This window comes from Lissotriton vulgaris, chromosome 3_1 (genome assembly GCF_964263255.1).
Source record: "Lissotriton vulgaris chromosome 3_1, aLisVul1.2, whole genome shotgun sequence".
Taxonomy (NCBI): Eukaryota; Metazoa; Chordata; class Amphibia; order Caudata; family Salamandridae; genus Lissotriton; species Lissotriton vulgaris.
The window spans coordinates 256,217,961-256,228,909 of record NC_141689.1 but is presented as its reverse complement, the minus strand read 5'-3'; the positions used below and the strand labels follow the sequence as shown (position 1 = coordinate 256,228,909).

The 10,949-nt window shown below is 46.7% G+C and overlaps 1 pseudogene; it reads right to left on the bottom strand.

Annotated features, from left to right (window-relative positions):
- Positions 1–1,386: 1,386 nt before the first annotated feature.
- Positions 1,387–10,166, bottom strand: LOC147726296 (uncharacterized; annotated as a pseudogene).
- Positions 10,167–10,949: the final 783 nt, after the last annotated feature.

Sequence of the window (10,949 nt, the reverse complement as noted above, 5' to 3'; positions counted from 1 at the left end):
GTAGGCTCCTGTCGGGTTTTGGCACCAGTACTATTGGTGAGCACCAGTTGCTCGTGGATGGTTTGATTATGTTGGCCTGAAGCATAGCGGATACTTCTTTTTCCACGGCCTCTCTTCTGGCCTCGGGAATTCGGTATGGCTTCTGTTTGACTATGGTATCGTTTAGGACCACAATGTTGTGTTGTACCAACGTGGTCAAACCGGGGTTAGAGGAAAAGAGACTAGGAAAGTGAGCGAGGGTGGCTTTTAACTGAGTACGCTGGGTGGGAGTGATGATGTTGCCTATCGGGGCTTCCTCGGTCTGTAAAGGGGTGGTGGGTGCTGTGGGGATGTTTAATGATTTCTGCGTGTTTACAAAAAGGGCCGATTGACCCTCTCCCCTGGCCTCAGGGGGTTCAACCCATTTTTTAAGTGGTTAATGTGATAGATCTGTTTCCCCCCTGGGTGGAGTGGTTGAAGAACACTGTAAGTAACAGGGGTGACTTGTTTTTCTATAACAAAGGGACCCTGCCATTTGGACAATAACTTGTTGTCAGTGGTTGGGAGGAGTAGGAGCACTTTATCGCCTGGCTGGAAAGGCCTCATCTGGCAATCACGATCATATAATCGTTTCTGTGAGGTTTGAGCGGTCTCTAAGTGTTCGTGAACCAGACCCCATATGTGTGAAATGGCGGCTTTTAAGTCTGCTGCGTACTGTTGAAGGGGGTTCCCCTCCTCTTCTTCCTCTTCCCACTGCTCTGCTGCAATGTCTAGCAGGGTTCTTGGTCGTCTACCAAAGAGAATCTCGAACGGGGAGTACCCCGTGGACGTCTGTTTATGCGTGCGAATGGCAAACATAACGAGAGGTAACTGGTGGTCCCAGTCTCTGCCTGTGTCTGAGATGACCTTGCAGGGCATATTCTTGATGGTTTTATTATAACGCTCCACAAGGCCATCCGTCTGGGGGTGGTATACCGAGGTCCTTATTCGTCGGATACCCAGGATCTCGCACACCTGGGCCATCAAACGAGACATGAAAGGGGTCCCCTGGTCCATGAGAACCTCCTCAGGGAACCCCACCCGGGTGAACAAGGTGACCAGGGCTCTGGCTATGGCAGGGGTAGTCATGGATTTCAGCGGGAACGCTTCGGAGTATCGACTGGCATAGTCTACCAGCACCAATATGTATTTATGGCCCCAGGCCGAGGGAGTGAGTGGTCCTACTAAGTCCATTCCAATACGTTTGAACGGGACATCAATGATGGGCAGAGGAAATAGTGGGGCTTTTCTTGTTCCCGCCGGGTTAGACAATTGACATCTCACGAATGCAGCACAATACCTTGCCACGTCTCCATAGACACCAGGCAATAGAACCTTCCCAGTAAATACGTGAGTGTCTGTTCCTTCTCATAATGACCTCCCCCCCTCTTCTCCCTCCACTTTGCTTTTATTGAAAGGGGCATCACCCCACCAAGACACTGTACTGTTCTTTGTCTCGTCTATGTACTGGTCAAACCTGGGGTGGTTTGTCCTGATTATAATCGGCTCCGGTAAGGAGGGTATAACACCTACTTTGCACAATTGGGGATCATTTGAGACATCCAGCATCACCTCGGCGACAGGGTATTCCACGGTGTCACCGTGGACAGAGGTGACATGGACCTTTTCATGGTTTCGCAGCTGTTGTGGATGTACTAAGGCTTCGTCTCTGACTGACACTCTACAACCTGTGTCTAACAGGGCCTGTTGTTTCTTTCCGTTTAGTAAGACCTCCCTATTATACTGATGATGACCCCGACTAGCCAGGTATATCCTTCCTTTGGAATAGCCGGTATCCATTGGCTCGGACGGTGGGTTTCTGTGAGGGCACTGTCGGGCTATATGGCCCCATTCTGAACAGTGATAACATTGGGGTCCTTGTGCACTGGGACCCGGGACGGGGGTAACAGGCCTGAAGGGGATTCGTGGGAGAAAATGGGTTCGAAGTTCAGGTCGGCCTGGTGGTCTGGGACTATTCTGTCTTGGAAGGGGAGTAAGAGGTCGGGAGTGCCCTGTTCGGAACTCGGGGGCCCTGTGATATGCTCAGGCTAGGTCGATGGCGGTAGCGGGGGTAAGATGTGGATGCTGTTTAACCCATGAACGAGTGGAGATCAGCAAGGCATCCAGAAACTGTTCCAGGTACACTTTGGAGGGCAGCTCCTCCAGGGTGGAGTCTTGGGGAGTAAGCCAACGTATCCCTAGGTCCTGTATCCGGTAGTACAGGGCCCTGGGGTTGTCCCCAGGGTTCCACTTTTCCTTGCGGAACTTAGCCCTGTAATATTCCTGGTCGCACCCGAGTCTTTCAAGGATGTCTCTTTTTACCTCATAGTAAGGTGTTCTGCCAGCTGAATTCGTGACCTGATAGGCTGCCTGTAGTTCACAGGACAGCAAGGGTGCAATATATTGGCTCCACCTCTCCCTAGGCCATGCTGCTGAGGTGGCAACACGTTCGAAGTTAGTAAAAAAATAGTCAGGGTCTTCTCCCTCTTGGAATTTTTGTAGGACAGAGCTAGGCACATTAGAGTGAATTCTGGTATTGGCTATGACATCCGTAAGACACAGGATGGCGGTGTCTTGTACATGCTGGTTTGTGGTTAGGAGAGTGGCCTGCTCTTTTAGCACATCCTGTAACGCTTACCTCTCTGTTTTCGCACTTTGCATCTGCTGCTCAAATACAATCTGAAGATGTCTTTGGCCTTCCGCCAATTGGGTGATGACGTTTTCCACTGGGATAGGCACGGGCTGTGGCATTTTGTCACACTAGATATCTCACTTCTGACACCAAGTGTAAGGATTCAGGGACCCAAGGGATGTAAACAGCCAGACCACATATGAACAACATTATGAAGGGGTAGACTCCACGGGATCTAGTGACACTGGTTCTCTGCTTCCTGCTTGCCCAAAGCGGGTCAGGATGATGGGGCTTCTCCTTGGGCTCGAGGTTCTCTGGTATCCCGGGTCTTTGGGCCTCAGAAGGGAAGAGAAAAGGGTGCAAGACACAGGGTCAATCAACTAGTCTGCCTCTCTTCTAGGTACCTGTGCTACCGTCACCAGTCAGTGGGGATGAGGGATGTGAGGAACATTTTAGAAACCCAATCCCACTCAAGTGCTCTGCCTTCCACCTCCCTGAATCAAGAACTCTACCTCCCACCTCCCCAAACACCCCACCAGAATGCCCCTTGCAACGGCACTTGCCTGTGGCCGCGGCCCGTCCCTTGAACCACGGCGCCTGGACCCGGAGTGTCTTCTCCTCCTCCTGTCGGCCCACCGGGTTTGCTCGCGTTGCATAAGACGTTCTTCAGACTCGGGTGTTCACTCGCCGAGTCCCCTGCTCGGCTCTCTGCTCTCTCTTCCGCTGCTCCGACGCGGCTCCCTGCTCTCTCCTCCGTTGTTCTGACGTGGCTCTCTGCTGGAATACGTCCTCTCCTTTGGTTCTCCTCTCCGTCCTCCTGGTGCTCGGCTCTCCTGCCTCCAACGCTGCACCCCATCCGTTCCGTTCCCAGTCCTCTTATCCTCCTCACTTCCGCAATCAGACTCGGCTCCGCCCCTTCCGGTCTGTCTGAGGCTAGAGCGCTGACCTGTTCCTGTACCTTGCATGACGGCAAGGCGGACGTGCCTTCCTGGTGAACACCACGGGACCCATCCTGCTCCTCCTCACAGTGACCTACTCAGATAATCTGCGATCTGGTTTTTCTTCCCCGGAAGGTATTCATCCTCCTACGTAAATTTCAATAATTTAATCTGGTTCCCCAAATAAACTGCTTACACTTTTCCATGGCCCAGACTGAGCCTAGCATCTCTTTCTCTACAACCAAATATTTCTCTTCAGAAGAGGTCATGGAATGAGATGCAAACCCAATAGTCATTTCAGAATTAGTATCACCAATTTGGGACAGGACGCACCCAAACCTTTCCCACTAGCGTCAGTGGTGAGTGTGCTATGGGCTGTACTGTCAAAAGCTTGTAAGGGAAGGGCAGACACAAGTTCATTCCTTATTTTGTCAAAATCATTTTGCAGATCATCATTCCAATGGAACTCTTGTCTAACCTTGAGAAGCTGTCTGAGATTGAAGGTTTTTTTGGCAAACCTTTGTACACATTTTGAAAAATATTGCGCCATTCCCAGGAGTGACCTTAAATCATCTTTAAGATTTAGGAATGGAGGCATTTTCAATGGCACAAATTAATTTCTTCTTAGGAGCAATACCACCCCGCTCACTTTGTGTCCCAGATATGTAACCGAATTCATGCAAAATCTAAATTTTTTAAGTTCAGCTGTCAGGCCTTTCTCAGACAGGATCCTTAACACTTCCATAAGTCTGTCATTGTGCTCTTCTTTGTTTCTGCCCATGATTAAAATGTCATCTTGGAAATAAGTGAGTCCCTTAACATTCTTGAACAGTTTGTTCATTAGCATTTGGAAAACTGCTGCCGCAGACGCTAAACCAAAAGGCTTCCTGATGAAGCAATAACATCCAAACGGAGTAATGAAAGCAGTCAAGTCTTTGCTGGATTCATGTAAGGGTATCAGATGGTAGGCGGACGTTAGGTTGATTGTCGAAAACCGTGTTATACCTTTCGTTTGAGCCAAGAGTTCGTCTATCCTGGGTAAGGGAAACTTATCTATTAAAATGTTCTTCTTTAGGTCCCTCAAGTCCACACACAGATGAAGACAGCGGTCAGATTTCCTCGCGATGACCAATGGGGCCAACCATTCTGCACTCTCTATTGGCTCAATCACACCTTTTTCCCAAAATATCAAGTTCATTCATAACTGCTTCTTTCACACTTATGGATATGTTTCTGACTTTATGTGTAACAGGACGAGCATCATTCTTAAGCACAATTTTATGCAAAAACCCAATTAACTTGCCCACTTCACCAGAAAAAAAATTGGGAAATTGTTCCTCAATTTTATCCATAAATTCCTTGTCTCCTTCTTCTAATATCATTACTTGGTTATCATTCTTTGGATTAAGAATAATTCCAAGTGCACCCTGGTCAATCCATCCTAACACAGAAGGACCAACCTCTGCCACATAAAGTTTGCCTAAAGCTTTCCTACCCTTAAATTTGAAGATTTCTTCTACGAACCCAACCATAGGAATTTTTTCACCAGTAAACGTGACTGGTTGTATGCCAGGAGGGAATAAATCTTTATTTAAGACATCAGCAAAGAGATTATTCCAAACGTCTCGTTGAATAATAGTGTACGGGGAACTCGAATCAGGAACAATATGTTCAAGGACCCCCCCAATCTCTATGTCACGAGTGGGTTTCTTTTCTATTTGGAATTGACATTTGATATAATGTCACTTGAATCACAATTATCAATAATGCACAAAATCCCTTCATCACTAGAGGAATTAGAATTATCATTTTCCTCTGTGATGCTATCACTAATACATCCAACTGCCTTTTTTTCCTTATTTAATTTTATCCTGCAAGCTTTGGTGAAATTACCAATTTTTCCGCAGTACGTGCATTTAGATTTTAACGCTGGGCATTTTGTTTCATTGGGATAATGACCATTATATTCACACCTATAACAATTTGAGGTTGTGTCAACTTTAGGGGGCAGATTTATGATGCACTTGCGCCGCAATTGCGTCACTTTATTTGACGCAACTGCGGCGCAAACAATGCGCCCTATTTACAACATGACGCATCTAGGAGATGCGTCACATTGTAAAGCCCTGCGCCATAAGGAGGCGTTCCTGCGCAGGTGGGGGCGTTCCTGCGCAGGAACGCCTCCTGAAAGTGGCTGAGTGAAATCTATGAGATTTCACTCAGTCACTTTCAGGCCAATGCTGCGTCAAAACCCTGCGCCTACTTGAAGCAGGCGTAGGTCTTGATGCAGCATTGTGTAGATGGGGCACCCCAGAGCCTTGCTGGAGCTGCGTCGCACTTGCGACGAAACTCCAGCAATGCGCCACATTTCCGGCACAGATGTGTCACGCATCTGTGCCGTTTTTGCACCATGGTGCGCCGCATTATAAATGCGGCGCACCATGGGTGGCGTAGCTGTGGCGCACTGTGACGCACGTTAACTGGCGCATCCCTCGGGATGCGCCAGTTAACATAAATCTGCCCGTAGGTTTATTAGTGGAGTTAAAATTCTTTCTAACATCTAGAGATGCTCGTTTATCCTTTGTCTTAGTTTGGCTGTGAGAGATTTTACTAACCGTTAAGCCTTCTTCATTATCTTTAAGTGCTACTTTCGCACATCTTTTAGACATTTCCGCTTTCCTTACAATAGCGAAAATTTCATTAAGGGGGGCGTCACCACAAGTCCATAATTTCTCTTGAATAGAAGAGTTATTAGCATGCATCACCAATTGATCTCTAATGAAACTGTCATGAAGAGTACTGAATCGGCAGTTTATGGCAATTTTATTTAAAGAGGCTACATATTCTTCTAAAGATTCTGTTTTTCCTTGTTTTCTTTTGAAAAATGCATACCTACTAATACCCACACATACCGGAGGATGATAATGTGTATCTAAATCCTCAAGAGCATCAAGAAATACATTAGCACGGTCACCTGGTCTCACCTTTTTAACCATTTGGTTTAAAACTCTATTGCCTTCCGGACCAAGACTATGAAGAAGCATTTTTTTTTTTCTGGATTGTGTGAATGCTCCATCACTGTCTTCCTCCAGTGCTTCAATGTACTTTAAAAAATAACCTTTCCAATCAGACCATTTAATTAAAGGTTCACCTGCTTTAGCCAAAAATGCAACAGGTGGGTTTAAACCACTTTGAGAAGGCAATTTTATAAATGTACTTATAAATCAAGGTAATGGTAAATTACTTGTAAGGACTTATAAAATGGAACTTATAAACTTACAAATAACTAAGTTTAACTATGAGAAGGTGTGCACATCACCGTGTAGTAATAAATATGCCTCGATGTGCTACAATCATGAAAGGTGTGCACATCACCGTGAAATATCTTTGTTCATATTGATGTGCAGTGTGCATATTACTGAAGAAATATTCGATGAATTTTAGAAATAAAGAAAAAAAAATGAAGTATCTTGGAATTCAAATCTGCACTGAAATCATAAAAAACAACCTTGGAATGAATATTCTGTTGTGCCGGCAAGAGATTCCTGTTGCTGGAGACAGACATATAACAAAATGGAGACACGCAAGGTCACGCAGTGTGACCTTACACGATGATGTTTGTTTCTCGCGTTGACTTCCAAAGGAGAAAGAATCGTAGTGTATGTCGCTAGGCAACACTAGGCGCGATGAGATTCTCCTTTGTAGTTGTCACGTGACTGTTTTACTGACGACTGCAGAATCACAAATTTGCCTGCATTCGCGCCAAGAATTTGCAATTCTATTAAGGACACGGAGGCGAGGATTATGCTTCTCAATCTTTACTAGAAGCTCACAGCAGCCAATGAAAATGCTTGCTTTTCATTATTAATAACGTTAAACACTACATATCCCATCATGACTAGCACATAGGCACGCCCCCCTAGTCCATAAGAGGCCTCTGCCTGCCGCCATCTTCCTCTTTCTTTAAGGCGAACAGCTCCAACAACAACTTGGATAACTTTGCAACTCCTCCAAAGTGGAAGAACCGAACATCTTCAGGCGTAGTATCCTGGCATTCTTTGACCTTCAGTCGTTCTTCTTATCAGAACCTGGACTAAAGGATATGAGACCGTAACTATTTTTGATCAGTTACCCTTTATATATATAAATAACTCAATTTTTAAACAAAAAGTATATACCCTTTATAAAATCAAACAAATATAATAAATTTTGAATAAAAGTACAACAAAAGTGGTCCATGATCATTTATATATAGTGGGTTCTAATATCACTATTTGTTTATATGTTATGTATACTAGTTATAGACCTTTGTCAAACTATGAGACCGTAACCACCATAACCACTGGGTGGGCAAGCATTTATACATAACATGCCGGGTGGGATAATCCTCGCCTCCGTGTCCTTAATAGAATTGCAAATTCTTGGCGCGAATGCTAGCAAATTTGTGATTGTATTGCAGGACCGGAGGCTTCAGATTATGCTTATTTAACGCTTATTAAAAACTACAGAGGTAATATCCCCCACCGGCTTATAATAATATGTTTTGAAGGTCGATTCCGACGACCAGTCTGCACTACGCATTATATCTTTAATGCTGGAACCCAACATGAATGACTTTGACACCATGGCTCCTCTAACAGAGTGCGCCCCAAAAATGGTGATGTCAATGCCTGCTTCTTTCATAACATAACGAAGCCATCTGGCAATGGTGGCCGCAGCCACTGCTTTGAAGGGCTTTTGTAAGGCAATCAAAAGCTGCGAACAGCCCTGAGGCCTAATAGCCGCTGTACATTCCTCATAAGTTTTCAAACATTTAAAAACACATAACTTTTCATTTTCTTGAAATGCATTATATGAAACATGACTAGATAATGTCTTAGTGCGTCTAACTATGGTAAAAGAAACTGCTTCCGGAGTAAATACTCTACCTGTTAACTCCAGCACGCGTACATCTGACGATCTTCTGCATGCCGAAAGGCAAAGTAACATGGCTAATTTAGACGATAGCTGCTTTCTGGATAAAAGGGAATTCGCTGGCCATCTGTTAAATAGGTCCAAAACCAGAGATACATCCCACAATCCGGAGTATTTTGGTTTAGGAGGGTTTGCCACCCTAATGTCTTTAAGTAATTTGCACACGATAGGGTGCATACCTACTGGTTTCCCATCCAGCTGGACATGGCCCGCTGAAATGGCTGATCTGAAGTTGTTGACTGATCTATAGGCCAAACCTTCGGATGCTTTAACCGATAGGAAATTCAGCACATGGGGTAACTCCGCCCCCACGGGATCCAGGTGTCGTTCCACGCACCAATCCACCCAACCTTTCCAGGCCGAGGAGTATCTTTTCCTCGTGGATGGTGCCCAGGCTTGCTTGATGAAGTCGGAAGCCTTGCTCGAAACCCCTGGCACTTGCCACTGCTCCCTAAAAGCCTCCAGGCCATCAGCTGAAGTCTGACTTCCATTATCAGAGGGTGCCTCTCCTGATGAGGGCCCAGCAATAGCGTCATCGACTCCGGGAGGAGTCTGGATAGGTCGCAGCTCCACTGCATCAGCTTAGGGAACCATGATTGCGACGTCCACCATGGAGTCACCATGACCACCTACGCTTGTTGTCTGATCACTTGCGACATCGCTCTGGGGATCAGCAAGAAGGGGGGGAAAGCATACTGTACCCCCTCCGACCAGTCCTGGAGAAATGCGTCCGTTGCCTGCGCCAACGGATCCGGCCTCCAACTGAAGAACCGTGGAATCTGGTACGTTAGTCTGGACGCAAATAAATCCATCCTGAACGGACCCCAAATCGTCTCGAGCCACTGGAATACCCTCGGGAGCAACTTCCAGTCGCTGTAGTCCCTGAGGTATCTCGAGTTCCAGTCCGCCACTTGGTTGGACTGCCCCGGAAGATATTCCGCGATTATCGATATTTGATTTTGAAGGCAGTAGTGCCAAAAGTCTTTGGCTATCTGCACAAGCATGGACGACCTTGTGCCGCCCAACTTGTTGATGTATCTCACTGCTGACACATTGTCCAAACGCAGGAGAATACAACAGGATGTTTGCTTCGGGGACAACGTCCGCACCGCGAACGACCCTGCGAGTAGCTCTAGACAATTGATATGAAGAGAAAGCTCTTCCGGAGACCATCTTCCTCCTGTGGAGATGTCTCCACAACGCGCGCCCCAGCGTCTGGCGTCTGATTCTATCGTGATTTCTGGTAGGGAGCCGAAGATTGCTCGGCCGTTCCAGGCATCGACGTGCCCCATCCACCATTGCAACTCCGTCCTCACTTCTTGGGTGAGGGGGATGCTGTCCGAGTACGAGAGACCCTTTTGAAGGTGCCTGATCTTCAACTGCTGTAGAGCCCTGTAATGTAGAGGGCCCGGGAATATCGCTTGGACTGATGACGCTAGTATTCCCACCATTCTGGCAATTCCTCTGAGGGAGACTGTCTGACTGTTCAGCAGTTTCCTGATCTCCTTCTTCAGATCCTTCAGCTTGTCCTTCGGGAGGCATAGCTGAGCAGTCACGGAGTTCACTGTGAAACCTAGGAAATCTATCACTTGAGTGGGAACCATGACCGATTTTTTGCTGTTTATTACAAAGCCTAGATCCTGCAGTACGGTTGTGGTCAACGTGAGGTGTCGCAAGAGAGTCTGCTGGCACCGATCCACTATCAGGATGTCGTCCAGATATATGATGAGGCGTATACCCCGCTCTCTGAGGTACGCCACTACTGGCTTCATCACCTTGGTGAAGCACCAAGGAGCCGAGGAGAGCCCGAAAGGCAGAACCAAATATTCGTACCATTGGTTTCTCCACTTGAATTTCAGAAATATGTGATGCGGGGGAAATATCGGAATAGAGAGATACGCATCCTTCAGGCCCAGTCGGACCATCCAGTCCCCACCCTGCAGTAGGTCTGTCAAAAGAAGGATGCCCTCCATCTTGAAGTGATTGTATGTAAGAAACTGGTTGAATTCTCTGAGGTTCAACACCAGTCTGTTTCCGCCCCTTTTTTCTGTATAACAAATATATTGCTGCAGAACCCGTGCGGGCCTTGAGGACTTGGCGCTATCGCGTGTTTCTGCAGCAAACCTGCGATCTCGTCTATAAAACTGAGATCTAGTTGGGAAAAATTGAGACCCGCCGGTATGACTGATTGAACAGGACGCGAGTAAAACTCCAAGTGAAAACCTTGAACTGTCTGCAATACCCAAGCGTCTTGTGTAAGCTCCTTCCACTGCTCGAGGCAGTGCTGTGTTCGACCCCCCAAAGGAAGAAGAGAAACATCTGCTATTCTCACCTGAGTTCTGCTGGTGCTTTTAATTCCCCCTGTTATTATTGGGCTGGTACCGGTT